The 16,775-nt window shown below is 37.0% G+C and overlaps 1 long non-coding RNA gene and 1 other non-coding gene across 2 annotated transcripts; both read right to left on the reverse strand.

Moving 5' to 3' along the window:
* Positions 1–1,379: 1,379 nt before the first annotated feature.
* Positions 1,380–1,486, reverse strand: LOC128289915 (small nucleolar RNA R71). The gene has a single exon (XR_008279556.1). It is a non-coding gene; the product is annotated as a small nucleolar RNA R71 (small nucleolar RNA).
* Positions 1,487–7,362: 5,876 nt separating this feature from the next.
* On the reverse strand, positions 7,363–9,275 carry LOC128283307 (uncharacterized). The gene is made up of 2 exons (XR_008273654.1): positions 9,100–9,275; positions 7,363–7,664 (listed from the first exon to the last, which is right to left on the reverse strand). It is a non-coding gene; the product is annotated as an uncharacterized LOC128283307 (long non-coding RNA).
* Between the last annotated feature and the right edge of the window lie 7,500 nt (positions 9,276–16,775).

The following is a 16,775-nucleotide window of genomic DNA, read 5'->3' on the forward strand; positions in this document are numbered from 1 at the left end:
TTGAGTTAATATTTCGGGTATTAATTCATGATTTGATGTGCTTATGCAGAGGAGCAAAAGACCCTGTCTAAGAGTAGATTTGGCATAATTAAGCGGAGTTGATCAAACGCCTAGAAATAGGGTTACGAGATTTTTTTGAATTAGGGTGAAACCTAATATGGGAATCCATAGATCGATTTACTGCTTCCCTAGGGGTTTTAATTAAGAAAGATATTTTGATTAATTCAACTGAGGGTTACACGTTATTAGTCTTGAAAGAGATAATAATATAGGTTAGCGAGTCTCATCAAGTCAAGTGAATAAATCGTCTGGTTCAGAGTCAGGTAACAAGTGAAATCTAGGTGGATTCCTCATTGGGTGTCGTCTTTATCAATTACTTTTCTTCAAGTCTTTTTCCAAATTTTCTCTTTACTTTAGTTTAATTAGTTAATTATTTTAGTTAATTAGTTTAATAAACAACCTCTCTTTATTTCTAGGTTAAATAATAAAAAGATAGTTATTACTAGTACTTTTGGTTCTCTTGGGTATGATATCCCGGTCTTGCCATTACTATACTATTGTTCAATAAGTGTGCTTGCCTTTTTGTCATGATAATAGTTAGTCTAGGTTTGATCTTCATTATAAATATTTATTACTTGTTACGAATCACACGATCAAGTTTTTGGCGCCGTTGTCGGGGAACTAAGATATTAGGAACGCTAAATTTTTATTACTTTAGCCATTTATTTTTCTTGCAATTTAGTTTTATTTTATTATTATTATTTATTAATTTACTTATTCTTTCTCTTGGTAGGTTTTTATAGTTTATGACTAGAAGAAACCCATCGGGACCATTACTTTTTGACGAAGAAATCAATCGCATAGTTCGTAGAAACCAAAGAGAGATAAGGCGCAGGTTACGATACACAGAGAACGAGCAAGAAGATGATACTCAACCCCCAACCGAAGAGATGGCTAAAAACCAAGACAATCAACTACCTCCTGCAATTACGGCTAATCAAAATCCTGCTCTACATACTATGTGTGACTATGCTAAACCTTCTTTAACAGGAACTGAATCTAGTATAGTTAGACCTGCTATTGCTGCAAATAATTTCAAACTGAAACCTAACACAATTCAGATGATAGAGCAGTTTGTTCAGTTTGATGATTTGCAGGATGAGGATCCCAACACTCACTTGGCAAATTTTCTAGAGTTTTGCGATACTTTCAAAATTAATGGCGTTTCTAATGATGCCATTTGCCTTCAGTTGTTCCCTTTCTCACTGAGGAATAAAGCTAAACAGTGGTTGAACTCATTACCACGAGGGTCCATCACTACTTGGGAACAAATGACTGAAAAATTTCTACTCAAATATTTTTCGCCGGCTAAAATGGCTAAGTTACGTAATGATATTTCTTCTTTTGTGCAGATGGACTTAGAAACACTTTATGATGCATGGGAGAGATACAAGGATCTATTGCAAAGCTGCCCTCTCCATGGGTTACCTCTATGGCTGCAAGTTCAAACGTTTTACAATGGTGTGAATCCCTCAACAAGACAGATGATTGACGCAGCTGCTGGCGGAACCATCAACAATAAAACTCCAGAAAATGCCTATGAGTTTATAAAAGAGATGTCACTGAATAACTATCAGTGGCAAGTTATTAGCACAAAGCCAATGAAAACAGACAGCGTTTATAACGTCGATTCAGTCACCATGCTCTCTAATCAGGTAGAACTTCTCAATAAAAAGATTGATGGTTTTCTTAGTTTTACGCAGGTACATCCAGTAATGATGTGTGACTCAAGTGGAGGAGGTGTGCGTACAGAATATCAATCCTTCAATCCTAAAATCGAAGAGGAACAAGTCAACTATACAAGCAACAATAACTTTAGATCTCAAAATAACCCATACAGTAATACTTATAATGCAGGTTGGAGGAACCACCCAAATTTCTCCTAGGGTGGTCAAGGAAATCAAAAGCCACAAAATCCTCAGGGTTTTCAACAGCCACCTTATCAACAAGAGAAGAAACCGAACCTGGAAGAGATGCTCTCAAAATTCATATCAATGTCAGAAACCCGTTTCCAAAATACCGAGACAGCACTTAAGAATCAACAAGCATCGATCCAAGGGCTCGAAACTTAGATAGGCTAGCTATCCAAACTAATCACCGAATGACCACAAGGTAGCTTGCCAAGTAACACTGAACCCAACCCAAAGGAATAGCTCAACACAATTAATAACCAGAATGACGAAGGAGTTGTTGAGCCTAAACTAGAACCAAGGCAAGAAACAGTGGTAAGCAAAGGGGGAGATGAGATAGATCAAAATACAAACAAACAAGTGACTGTCGAATATAAACCTCGTGTGCCATACCCTAACGCGATAAGGAAAGATCGATCAGACGAACAATTTGGTAAATTCCTTACACTTTTGAAAAGATTACATATTAACTTACCGTTTATTGAAGCTTTGTCGCAGATGCCAAATGTAATGAAATTTTTAAAAGAGCTTTTAGTAAATAAGCGGAAGTTGGACGAAGAGTCGCATGTGGAGCTAAATGCAGTCTGCTTAGCTATTGTACAGAATAAGCTACCCTACAAATTGAAAGATCCAGGGAGTTTTACAATTCCTTACTTAATTGGTCGTTTAGATATAAGTCATGCATTAGCCAATTTAGGGGCTAGTATTAACGTCATGCCGTACAAAATGTTTAAACAACTTGGTCTTGGGAAACCTAAACAAACTAGGATGAGCATTCAATTGGCAGATAAAACTATAAGATTTCCTTGCGGTATTATTGAAGATGTACTCGTGAAAGTAGATAAGTTCATATTCCCTGTTGATTTTGTTGTTCTAGACATAGAGGAGGATAATAACACCATCGGCTACGAGATGATGGTTAGTGTAAGACCATGTATGGGACATGGCATCGACTTGAGAAATGAGCCAGTGTAAGACCATGTCTGGAACATGGCATCGGCACCTTACCCATATTCGAGGTTTAATGAATATCCGGTGATACTCCAAATGGTTCAACGGTGGATGTTATGTTTTGAGTTAATGAGAAAAGTATAACTGTGTTGTGAATAGTATAGGTACCTAATTGGTACGTACGAGATATGAGCCCAATATACATATTATATTATGTGACTTGTATGGTTGGTGATGAGTAAGTTACATCTATGCCTACATCTGGGTCATGAATATGTTGATCATGGATGAAATTATTGTTGTATATTCATTTATATGCAACTTACTAAGCTTTTATGCTTACTCCCTCTTCCTTTCCATTTTTCTTACAGTGCCGCCTAATTAGCCTAAGGATCATCGAACATCAGAGATATCGATCACACTACCATCCTAAACACTCGGTATAGTTGGATTTATATTTTTGAATTATGGCATGTGTAGGGACTAGATGTGACAGCCCAAAATTGACCCTAGTCGGAATGTGGTTTCGGGACCACAAAACCGAGGCATAAAAATAATTAAAAATTTATTTTGATGCCTATGATATGTGTTAAATTGTGTATGACATTTTGATGTTTCACTTTAGAATTATAAATGTGAATTTCACTAGAAAGGACCTAGTAGTAAACTTTGAAAGTATGATAGGGAAATGTGTGATGACTAGTTGAGCATGCATGCAAAAATAAGGGATTTGCATGTCAAATTTCCCCAAAGATGGTATAGTGGCGGCCATGACAAGGAATATGGGCAAGGAAAACATGTTATGACATGTTTTGTTAATGCATGATGTGATAAATGATAAAAAATTAAGCATGTAGGAAGAGAAACAAAAATCAAAATTTGCTCATCCTTCCCCCCTTTTGCCGTGAGTGAAAGAGAAGCAAAGAAAAAATTTTGTTCACCTATTTTTCTCTTCTTTGGCCGAAAATACTAAGGAAGAAGGAAGGATTTTGCTTCATTTTCTTTGTTTAGAAGAGATCTAGAAGGAAATTTGGCTAAACTTGCAACAAGAGTAAGGTATGTATGAGGTTGTGTTGGGAGTTTCATGCATGTTTTGGTTGCTAATTTGATGTGCATGTTAGCCATGGCTCAAATCTTTGTTATGCCATGGAAATGGCATTTGGCCAAAGTTGTTATGGTGATAAAGCCATTGCATGCTAAGTGTGAAGCTTGATGATGATGCATGCAATGATGGATTGTCTACTCTTGAGTAAGATTTTGAGTTTTCTTTTTGTTTAACCATGATTGAAGTTGAAAAGGGCATGATTGTCATATTCGCCATGATGCATTCATGAGCATGGTTCATGCTTCTTGCATGTTAGTTAAAATTTGTGTTTTGGATGGCTATGGACACCTTGAAATTCGCCATGCTCATATATGTATATATATGTTTGCACATGATGTTTTGGTTATGAACTAAGTGATGAATATATTGGTTTAAAGAAGAAGATGTGGAAGAATGCTTGTGAAATTGCAAGCACAATTCGCCTAGCACACATATAAGTGCTTGATGCTATATTATAAGTTTTGGGCCACAATGTGCAAAGCATTAATTAGTAAATTGCATGCTGTTTTTGTGAGGTATTAAGTGCAAAATTGACCTCAACATGTACATGAATATTCGCCTTGGGTAGCCTATTGAAGGCCTTAGCATTTCCTTGATGCTCGAATAAATTGTACTGAATTGCTTGATGTAGTATAAAATGTGCATGACCATTGTGTATTCAAGCTAAAGGGTGGCCATATGACCATTTAAACTCCTTGTCATATTCGCCATAAGCTAGCACAATGAGGTTTTAATAAATTGAATTTGTTTGAATTAGCTCAAGAGCTTAGAGGGCCACAATTGGACAAGGGAAGGAGAAAGTGATCGAATAGCCGAAAAAGCCGCTCGACAACATCCGAGGTAAGTCCTCAAGAAGTGACCCTACTTGAATTGTGTGAAATAAAGTATGGATGTGTATTGATTATTGATTATGTGTGCATGAGTATTTGAATTCTACCCGGCTAAGTCCCGGGCGAATATGCTTGTGACTATAATTGCGTTTGAGCCTTAGTAACGAAAATGAATTATGTATGTCCAATGATAATTGATGTATGTGTTCATGGAAATTGAATGATATCCGGCTAAACTCAAGACAATTATGCTGAAATTATATCCGGTTAAGACCAAGGCAATTGTGCTAGTGGCTACATCCGGCTAAGACCAAGGCATTCGTGCGAGACATTCTATCCGGCTAAGACCAAGGCATTTGTGCACATGGTTATATCCGTTATATTCAAGAATCTTGGGCTGGAGGTGAGTGTTGGTTGCTGTAATAAATTCAATGAGTACACTCAAAAAGCCCAAAGAATGAGGTACGCTTATATGTGCATTGAAAGTCGACATGTTTGAGCAACATTCGCTCAATCGACTAATGAATTTCAGTTATTGAATTGATTGATACTTTGTGAAATTATATAATGATGAAGTGTGAAGTAAGAATGTGTATTAATGAAATGATGCATTTGGCTATGTGAATGTATTGCTGTAATTAGAGTTGATTATATTCCTTGAGACTTACTAAGCATAAAAATGCTTACCCCGCTGCTTTGGCTCTCGCTTTCTAGATTTCGCTCAAGCAATCGGATTTGGGATCGTTGAAGTCAAGTCATCCACACTATCAAGCCTCCATTTTGGTATAAATTTTGGTTGAACTTGAGATGGCATGTATAGGACTACCCTTGTTGGTTAAATATGTTGTGATGTATATATGTACGGCCATGCTAAAATGGCTCAAAAAGGAAGCATGAACTTAGACTATTTGTGGTTTGTATGTATATATTGGTGTCATGATGTGGCTATGGACTGGAAATGGGAATGTTGGTCACATGATCAGCCATTGGCATGGTTAAAATGATCATATATGAACCTATGTATGGCAAGATTAGTTGGTCCATGGAGACTACCAAATAGGTAAGACCTACCTTAAAAACAGATGCTGCCAGCTGCAGTGACGTGAATGTGAAAAATCACCAAAATTTGTAGGAATGGTATTAAATAGTGAATAAGCTATGTAAATGAACCTTGATGAGTCTATTTTCACATGGAAGAAACGAAATGGTCATAGGAGTTACATGTTAAGAGATATTAAGGCTATTGTGAGACAGGGCCAGAACGGTTTCTGGGTCCCCTGTCGCAACTTTAAAAATTTACTATAAATTATCCAGAAAGAATTAGGAGTAATGCCTTATATGTACAGATTCCATTTTGAGTCTAGTTTCATTTGGAACAAACGACACCAGTGTTAAAGCCCTGTACAGAGAGATATTCAAGTTATAACGCGCGAAGGTCAGAGCAGTCGATCCCTGTAACATGGGTGACTTTAACTAATAAACTGTACCAATTGGCCCGACCAAAAATTCTAGAAATACATACATGGATGGATATATGAGTCTAAATTCAGGGAAAATTTACGAAACCAGTTTCCGAGTTTTGAAACTCGAGATATGATTTTTAAGGCGACAGTGACGCAGTTTTCCAGCCTGACTGGAAATGTCAAATTGGTGGGCAAAACATGTGAACTTGGCTTGTTAACCTCGTGTCCGACACGGCGATGGTCTCGGGTTCGGGTGTTACAATTTTATTGGTATCAGAGCCACGGTTTAGTCGATTCTAGGACTACCGTGATGTGTTTGGGGTCTAGCTATACATGCCATTAAATGACGAATCGATAGTGTGATGATTTCTGACAATTTGACTTTGTGTTTGTTTATAGCAATGGATCCCGATCCCAACCGAGCGATAGCTGATGATGTGGAGAGTGTGGCGCCTGCTCCCGCGCAAGGGACAGCGCCGGCGGACTCTCAACCTATGGCCAGCATGTAACACCCCTCGCCCGCATCCGACGCTGGGACGGGGTTTGAGGTGCTACCTGACTTTTACTAACACTTCCATACTAAACAGGGCCATGAAATCTCAAATAATTAAAAACTTTTCTTTTCACATGCAATTTGTCCCTTATGCGAGCTTACGAGGCCCAATACATGCATTCGGGGCGATTCGGGACCCAATCGAGAACTCATGAAAAACTTAGAAAAATCTCTTGCGTTAAGGCTTCACACGCCCATGTGCTCAGGCCGTGTGGCCAGAAATGGTCTAATTATCAAGCCTTTTGTCACTCTCATACCACATGCATAGATACATACTTATCCAATAACATACAACGTGGCATAAATGAGCTCTTAAACATCTACAAACATGTTATGCTCGAGTTATTATCTTATGTAATAAATATTATAGAATTTGCCCATATCATTGCCACATACTAGACATAACTATCATTACATCACAAACCATTCATGAAGCATTATTAACTATTTATCAATCACTTAATCTCAGATAGTTACTAGCTCATCGATGAATCTCAATTCAATCTCTAGGCATACATGTTGTAAGCCACATCACAAGAGATAATAACATACATGCATAAGAATAATCATATGGGCCCATAATGTCATTAGCCGACATAGGCCAATTTACATGACTAATACTACCTTAATAACAAGCCAATGCCTTTGGCTAAATCATAATATTACATACTCACATTAAAACCCTATACATGCCATAGACTAGAATCACTTGAGTTTACTTACGCCGATAACGTTAACTCGACAGTGTGATAATATCTTTGACGGCCTCCAACCCGAGCTAACCTGGAAACTCTAGAAAACATGGGAAAGAAGGGGGGTAAGTTTTCGCTTAGTAAGTTCATATGAAAACAATTAGCAACTCATTAACTTGTTTTATCAATGTTTACAACATATTTTCAAGTTCACTACAAGCTGTCTTTCTGAGCAACGGTCACTAAATTATTTATATCTGGAGCTACGAAACTCCGAATTAAGTTCCGTTAATTTTCCCTGAAACTAGACTTATTTTCCTTTCTTCCATAAAATTTCCAGAATTTTTGGTTAAGCCAAATAGTACAGTTTATTAGTTAAAGCATCCCCTGTTTCAGGGTATGACCACTCTGACGCCTGTGCACTACAAACCGAATTTATCCCTGTACAAAATTCCAACGACCATGTCGTTTATTTCCCCTAAAAATAGACTCAATAAGGAATCCATGCATATAAGGTATGACTCTTAATAATTTTTGTACAATTTTTGGTGAATTTCTAAAGTCAGAACAGGGGATCTGGAATTCATTCAGACCCTGTTTCACAAGAATTCAAATATCACACAATATGGAATTCTTTTTCTTCCCCTGTTTCTTTCATGTGAAAATAGACTCATTAAGCTTTAATCCCATATTTTATTCTGCCTCTAACTCATTTTCCACTATTTTTAGTGTATTTTCAAAGTTACACTACTGCAGTAACTCAAATCTGTCAAGGCTAAATTACTCATTCATGATCATTGTTCACAAAATTAATACAACATCGTTTGTATAATCATCACCGAGACATTCATATCATATTTTCATTTACCATCTTACCATATTGTTGTTATGTCGAGTTTTCAACCCGAGGGTTAAGTACATACCTGTTCAAAGTATTCATTTTACAACATTTACCAATACGCCCCTTTCATCTCGAGTATTCCTCCATTTGAGTAGAATTTTACCCGCTGAACACATCGAATATAATTCGGATACATGGAAAGTTTGCACATAAGTGCCACATATGTAGCCAAGCTACCATGTAACCCGCCCATAAGTGAACTCGGACTCAACTCAACGAGCTCGGGCGTCAGATCCATAAGTGAACTCGGACTCAACTCAACGAGCTCGGATGCCTAGTTACATCTCACGAACTCGGACTCAACTCAACGAGTTCAACATTCGCATCCATAAGTGAACTCGGACTCAACTCGACGAGTTCGGATGCTCAACCATCCTAGTGACATGTCACTTGTATCCTAATCTATTCCTAAGGTTCAAACGGATTTTCCTCGAACACATATCCTTGCCATATTCCGTAAAATACCTAAACCAATACTCGGTAGCACTTTATATTTAATGATAATACACATATCTTGCATTTTATTCAAAATAACCATAAAGCATATATTTCATGATAAAAATCAGCATATCATATATTTAACATCAATAACTTAAAATAACAATTATGCTACATTATTTACACATGAACTTACCTTGATACCACAAAGGTGAAAAGGACATACTCGTCCATAAATCGATTTCTTTCCGTTCTAGGTCCAAGTCTCAATTTTCATCATCTATATAAGCCATAGAAGCTTGGCTGAATGGGCTCATCCATGGCTGCCATTTTCAGTTCTTTCCCACGGTTGAAGAAGAAAGAATGAAAAAAAAAATGATAGCTTTTATCATTTTTATCTTATTAGGCTATTTTAATTGATTTACAAAATTACCCTTTTTATTTCAACCAAATTTCAAAAATACCAAACAAATATCCATTCACTAACTTATTAAAGGAATAATTGTCACATAAGGACTTTCAATTTAAAACTCATAACAATTACGCACCTCATATATAAAGAACTCAACTTTTGCACTTTTTACAATTTAGTCCTTTTGACTAAATTGAGTGCTCAAACGTCAAAATTTTCGAATGAAATTTTTACGAAATATTTTCATAAATTTATAGACTATAAAAATATAATAAAAATAATTTTTTTTTTGTCGGGTTTGTGGTCCCGAAACCACTGTTCCGACTAGACCCAAAATCGGGCTATTACATTTCTTCCCTTTAGGGATTTTCGTCCCAAAATCTTACCGTAAAAAGTTGTTCTCTACTTTCACGAGTCACTTATATCTTTTCTCACAACTTACAAAACAACTCCACACGTGCTCATACTCAAGATTTCCTATAGCTTTTCCATAGTTGAGGTATAAACCTCTGAGCTCAATTTGAAACACCGAGACCGACATTCTTGGAACTATAAACTTAGAAACATACAACTCACCATATCTGTTGAATAATATATCTGTACATACTAAAATAATCATGCAGACTTCCATCATCAATCTTTCACAATTCAACTTGCATCTCTCCTTTTCCCGGAAATGAGAGACATCTCGATACGAAATTCATAATGATCCTTTCTCATTTTCTTCCCATCGTCATCATCGACAATAATAATCTCGAATACATTTGATATTCGGCTTTACCTTATAGACAATTCGACATCCTTTGAACGAATAAACAAGATATCGCTTGTGAACTCAGATTCAATTCTCTGATACCCGAGTCTCTCAAGATCAAATCTTACTCAATTAATAGTAATAGAAACCAAATCAAATCCTCCTGCAATTCCAAATTAAAAGTCGAATCATGTCAGTACTTGTTTAATTTACCACTTATAGCCACATTTCTATACTCGATCATCAACTGCTTAGAAACTTTACTAACATGAATCAAATGATTCCAACTTCATAGATGTGGTCTTTTATTAATCGGATAACTATACTTATAACATCTCTCTAACAAGAGAAATCCAACTAATATGTTTCCATAACATACTTTCAAGAATAAAACCCCATCATTTCGATCGCATTTACTACTTACCAAAGAACACGTACGGTATTCTCGAACCGAGAATAAACTTAAATGCACATAACTCGATTTACTTTTGCAGAATAACCATTCTTTACCCCAGAAATTTTAAAGAAATCTCGACACTAAAATCCCCACACTTCTATGATCGAGCCAGAAGCTTAATCATAACAGATTTTAATATCGCAAGTCAAAGATTACTCGTAAAGATAAACCAAGCTTGATAATTCTCGAAACAAGAACGATAGAAAAGCCAATATAAGAAATTCCAAGATATAAAGACTATACCGTAAATCCAAGAATATAATCCAAGAAAATAATAAAGATGATCCAAAAATCCTCGTAAAAAAAAACCGTATGAAACTACATGTCAGATGCTTTAGAATTTCTCATAATAGAGATAATATAATTCTCGCATATATAAACCATAATCAATAGAACATCAGAATAATCTTACATAGATTTTTACTGTCAACTTCATTCCAATATATCAGAATAGAAATCTAAAGAGATGGGGAAATGTAGATCATAACTAATCGGACCAATAGAACTTTTCATCTAATATCACGCCTCCAAAGATCCTCACACAATAGAATTCCCACTCGAAAGGGATAACCATACGTATTCCCGAATAGAGGAAAACATAGAATACTCGTAAGAGAAAGATAGCCATCACTTTTGTTTAATTGAATTCATCATACTCGCACATCCGTGCAAGTCCGATATTATTTCTCTAACTAATTTCATCTTCACTAATCTCATACTATTCCATTTTGTACTCTTCGGTTTCACTTTTGCAAGCTTATGCAACATATTTCTCGAGAATCTCATCGTATAACTTTATTCGTAAGGGGCTAAGATTGTAAAGCCTCTAAACTTTTAACTCTCAAGCAAATACATATTCACAACAACATAGTTTTACGATATTGATTCAAACATTTCAAATTTCCAACTTGTTATGAACACATTTTCACATATCTCAAGAATACATGTAACTTTATTTCATGCGAATATTAGCTAAACATAAGTGAATTTATCATAACTCAAACTTTCATTTCTTTTTCCCAAATTACCCTTAATGTCTTATCAAGTTTCCACATTTAGTCTTAATCACTTTCCAATATTTATCAAATTGGAGAACGCCTTACGCTTTTGAGTACATCGCTTATTTGATGCCATAGTTCAATTATGGTCTTGTACTAGCTCTCATCCATCTCAGGTCGATGCCGTGTCCCGCATGTGTCTTACATCGACACATGTAACCGTCTTGACGCATGTCCTGCATATGTCTTACACTAGCACATCTCGTAGCCGACGCATGTCCCGACATGTCCGACATCGCTAACATCTCGAGGCCGATACATGTCCCGCATATGTCTTACAAAGGGCTCTCATATCGTGGCTGATGCATGTCCCGCACATGACTTACACTAGCCCTCGCCTCAATGCCGATGCCATGTCCCATACATGGTCTTACACCGCACACAAATCTCATGTATTGCCATGGTCCAACCATGGTCTTTTCCAATCAATTCATTAGTGAACGATCGTACTCATTCCGTGCGTTCCACCCAATTTGATCTTTCATTACAACTTTCATGCTATTGTGACATTTATGATTCTGTAACTGAGATTATAAAGCATAACATTATTGCATATTGACTTCATCAATCTAGACATAAATGTCAACCTCATGTATATACTGATTATTAATCATGCAATAAAAGCATTCATACATGCATTCTGTCATTTCAAGCAAATTTCTTTCTTTTCCTAAACACTTGGCCAAATCAAGTTGGACATTTAACATCGTATGAATACTAACATGCATAAAAACGTTTTTCACAACTGAACTGTGTTTTACTCCACTATTTCACATTCTTTAACTAGAGAGTATCACATAGTGAATACTAGTTCATATGAAAATCATGAATATCTTTTCATACCTTTCCCATTTTCAGCATGTCACAAGCATGATTCAATAATCTCAACTTTACTCTTATCTCTATCAAGATTTGCTCGGTTGGAACTCATTCTTGTCTTAATCAACAGTTTTGTTAGGGCCGAGAGATATCACACTATCACGAGTAATACTATGGCATGTATAACTAGACTCTCTTACGCTAGGTTAGTCCGAAAATCGACTAAACCATGCTCTGATACCACTAAATGTAACACCCCTCGCCCGCATCCGACGCTGGGACGGGGTTTGAGGTGCTACCTGACTTTTACTAACACTTCCATACTAAACAGGCCATGAAATCTCAAATAATTAAAACTTTTCTTTTCACATGCAATTTGTCCCTTATGCGAGCTTACGAGGCCCAATACATGCATTCAAGCGATTCGGGACCCAATCGAGAACTCATGAAAAACTTAGAAAAATCTCTTGCGTTAAGGCTTCACACGCCCATGTGCTCAGCCGTGTGGCGAAATGGTCTAATTATCAAGCCTTTTGTCACTCTCATACCACATGCATAGATACATACTTATCCAATAACATACAACGTGGCATAAATGAGCTCTTAAACATCTACAAACATGTTATGCTCGAGTTATTATCTTATGTAATAAATATTATAGAATTTGCCCATATCATTGCCACATACTAGACATAACTATCATTACATCACAAACCATTCATGAAGCATTATTAACTATTTATCAATCACTTAATCTCAGTATTAGTTACTAGCTCATCGATGAATCTCAATTCAATCTCTAGGCATACATGTTGTAAGCCACATCACAAGAGATAATAACATACATGCATAAGAATAATCATATGGGCCCATAATGTCATTAGCCGACATAGGCCAATTTACATGACTAATACTACCTTAATAACAAGCCAATGCCTTTGGCTAAATCATAATATTACATACTCACATTAAAACCCTATACATGCCATAGACTAGAATCACTTGAGTTTACTTACGCCGATAACGTTAACTCGACAAAGGTGATAATATCTTTGACGGCCTCCAACCCGAGCTAACCTGGAAACTCTAGAAAACATGGGAAAGAAGGGGGTAAGTTTTCGCTAGTAAGTTCATATGAAAACAATTAGCAACTCATTAACTTGTTTTATCAATGTTTACAACATATTTTCAAGTTCACTACAAGCTGTCTTTCTGAGCAACGGTCACTAAATTATTTATATCTGGAGCTACGAAACTCCGAATTAAGTTCCGTTAATTTTCCTGAAACTAGACTTATTTTCCTTTCTTCCATAAAATTTCCAGAATTTTGGTTAAGCCAAATAGTACAGTTTATTAGTTAAAGCATCCCCTGTTTCAGGGTATGACCACTCTGATGCCTGTGCACTACAAACCGAATTTATCCCTGTACAAAATTCCAACGACCATGTCGTTTATTTCCCCTAAAAATAGACTCAATAAGGAATCCATGCATATAAGGTATGACTCTTAATAATTTTTGTACAATTTTTGGTGAATTTCTAAAGTCAGAACAGGGGATCTGGAATTCATTCAGACCCTGTTTCACAAGAATTCAAATATCACACAATATGGAATTCTTTTTCTTCCCCTGTTTCTTTCATGTGAAAATAGACTCATTAAGCTTTAATCCCATATTTTATTATGCCTCTAACTCATTTTCCACTATTTTTAGTGTATTTTCAAAGTTACACTACTGCAGTAACTCAAATCTGTCAAGGCTAAATTACTCATTCATGATCATTGTTCACAAAATTAATACAACATCGCTTTGTATAATCATCACCGAGACATTCATATCATATTTTCATTTACCATCTTACCATATTGTTGTTATGTCGAGTTTTCAACCCGAGGGTTAAGTACATACCTGTTCAAAGTATTCATTTTACAACATTTACCAATACGTCCCTTTCATCTCGAGTATTCCTCCATTTGAGTAGAATTTTACCCGCTGAACACATCGGAATATAATTCGGATACATGGAAAGTTTGCACATAAGTGCCACATATGTAGCCAAGCTACCATGTAACCCGCCCATAAGTGAACTCGGACTCAACTCAACGAGCTCAAGGCGTCAGATCCATAAGTGAACTCGGACTCAACTCAACGAGCTCGGATGCCTAGTTACATCTCACGAACTCCTGACTCAACTCAACGAGTTCAACATTCGCATCCATAAGTGAACTCGGACTCAACTCGACGAGTTCGGATGCTCAACCATCCTAGTGACATGTCACTTGTATCCTAATCTATTCCTAAGGTTCAAACGGGATTTTCCTCGAACACATATCCTTGCCATATTCCGTAAAATACCGAAACCAATACTCGGTAGCACTTTATATTTAACAGATAATACACATATCTTGCATTTTATTCGAAAATAACCACAAAGCATATATTTCATGATAAAAATCAGCATATCATATATTTAACATCAATAACTTAAAAATAACAATTATGCTACATTATTTACACATGAACTTACCTTGATACCACAAAGGTGAAAAGGACATACTCGTCCATAAATCGATTTCTTTCCGTTCTAGGTCCAAGTCTCAATTTTCATCATCTATATAAGCCATAGAAGCTTGGCTGAATGGGCTCATCCATGGCTGCCATTTTCAGTTCTTTCCCACGGTTGAAGAAGAAAGAATGAAAAAAAAAATGATAGCTTTTATCATTTTTATCTTATTAGGCTATTTTAATTGATTTACAAAATTACCCTTTTATTTCAACCAAATTTCAAAATACCAAACAAATATCCATTCACTAACTTATTAAAGGAATAATTGTCACATAAGGACTTTCAATTTAAAACTCATAACAATTACGCACCTCATATATAAAGAACTCAACTTTTGCACTTTTTACAATTTAGTCCTTTTGACTAAATTGAGTGCTCAAACGTCAAAATTTTCGAATGAAATTTTTACGAAATATTTTCATAAATTTATAGACTATAAAATATAATAAAATAATTTTTTTTTTCGGGTTTGTGGTCCCGAAACCACTGTTCGACTAGACCCAAAATCGGGCTATTACACGGCAATCCTAATGACGAGGCTAGGCAAGCCTTTTATAGTGTGATGAACGAATGGTTTAATCAATACATTCAACCAACACGGCTGTTCCACAACCTCCATTCCCGACAAATGCAACCCCAAGACCTACAATACCTCCGTGGATCGACCAAATAAGGTCAAGTAAGCCCCTCGATAGGATTCAAAACATGGGGCCACCGAATTTAAGGCTACGGATGATGATGATGCCGAAGCGAGCTGAATTTTGGTTAGATAACACTATCCGGTGCTTGATGAGCTATCCTGACACCCGATGAGTGCTTAAAGTGTACCATCTCCTTGCTACGCGAGTCCGCCTACTATTGGTGGAGTACTCGACTTGTGGTGCCTAGAGAGCAAGTGACTTGGGAATTCTTTCAAACCGAGTTCAAAAAGTATATCACCGAGATTCATCGACCAAAAGCGGAGGGAATTTCTTGATCTTAAGCAAGGTTCTATGTCCGCTATCGACTACGAACGAAAGTTTGTGAGGCTTAGCCACGCTGCGAGAATGCATTTCGTCCAAGCTATTATGTGTAAACGCTCGAGGATGGGCTAAATGATGATATAAGGATGTTTGTTGGCATTCTCGAGATATGAGAGTTCGTAGTACTTGTTGAGCGAGCTTGTAAACCAAGAGCTTAGAAAGGAGAAACAAAAGTCGATGTGGGAACCGGAGAATTCGAAGAGGTCCTCGGAAAGTCTCTTCAACAAGCATCGAAGAGATTTCGAGATGATGCGAGCCGGTCTAGAGGCGCTTCGGGCTTTTCTAGACGAGGACGCGATCGACCCTGTGACCACACGAGTCACTTCGATCGCCATGGTGAAAATGATCGCCGAGAGAGGGTGGAGTGTCCACATTGTGGCAAATGGCATTCGGGAGCTGTTGGTTTCGTGATCGCTCTCGCTATAAGTGTGGATCGGCCGACCACTTTATGAAGGATTGCCCGAGGATGCTTGAATGAATGTGAGTCGAGTGGAAACCCGGTGCTACCACCGCCGAGGTAGGCCACCTAGAAATATGGGCAATGTCGTTGTTTGGCCGAGAGGATCTAGAGATGCTACCATCGATCCGAGGCTCGTGCTCTCGCAAGGACTTATGCCATACGCCGCACGTGAGGATGCTGCCTCTCGGATGTCATTACCGGTACTTTCACTCTTTTCAATACAAATGTGATTGCTTTGATTGACCCCGGTTCTACTCATTCATATATATGTGAAACCTTAGCATCCAAAGAAGACTTTGCCTATTGAGTCTATCGAGTTTGTAATT

Source organism: Gossypium arboreum, chromosome 2, assembly GCF_025698485.1.
Source record: "Gossypium arboreum isolate Shixiya-1 chromosome 2, ASM2569848v2, whole genome shotgun sequence".
Lineage (NCBI taxonomy): Eukaryota > Viridiplantae > Streptophyta > Magnoliopsida > Malvales > Malvaceae > Gossypium > Gossypium arboreum.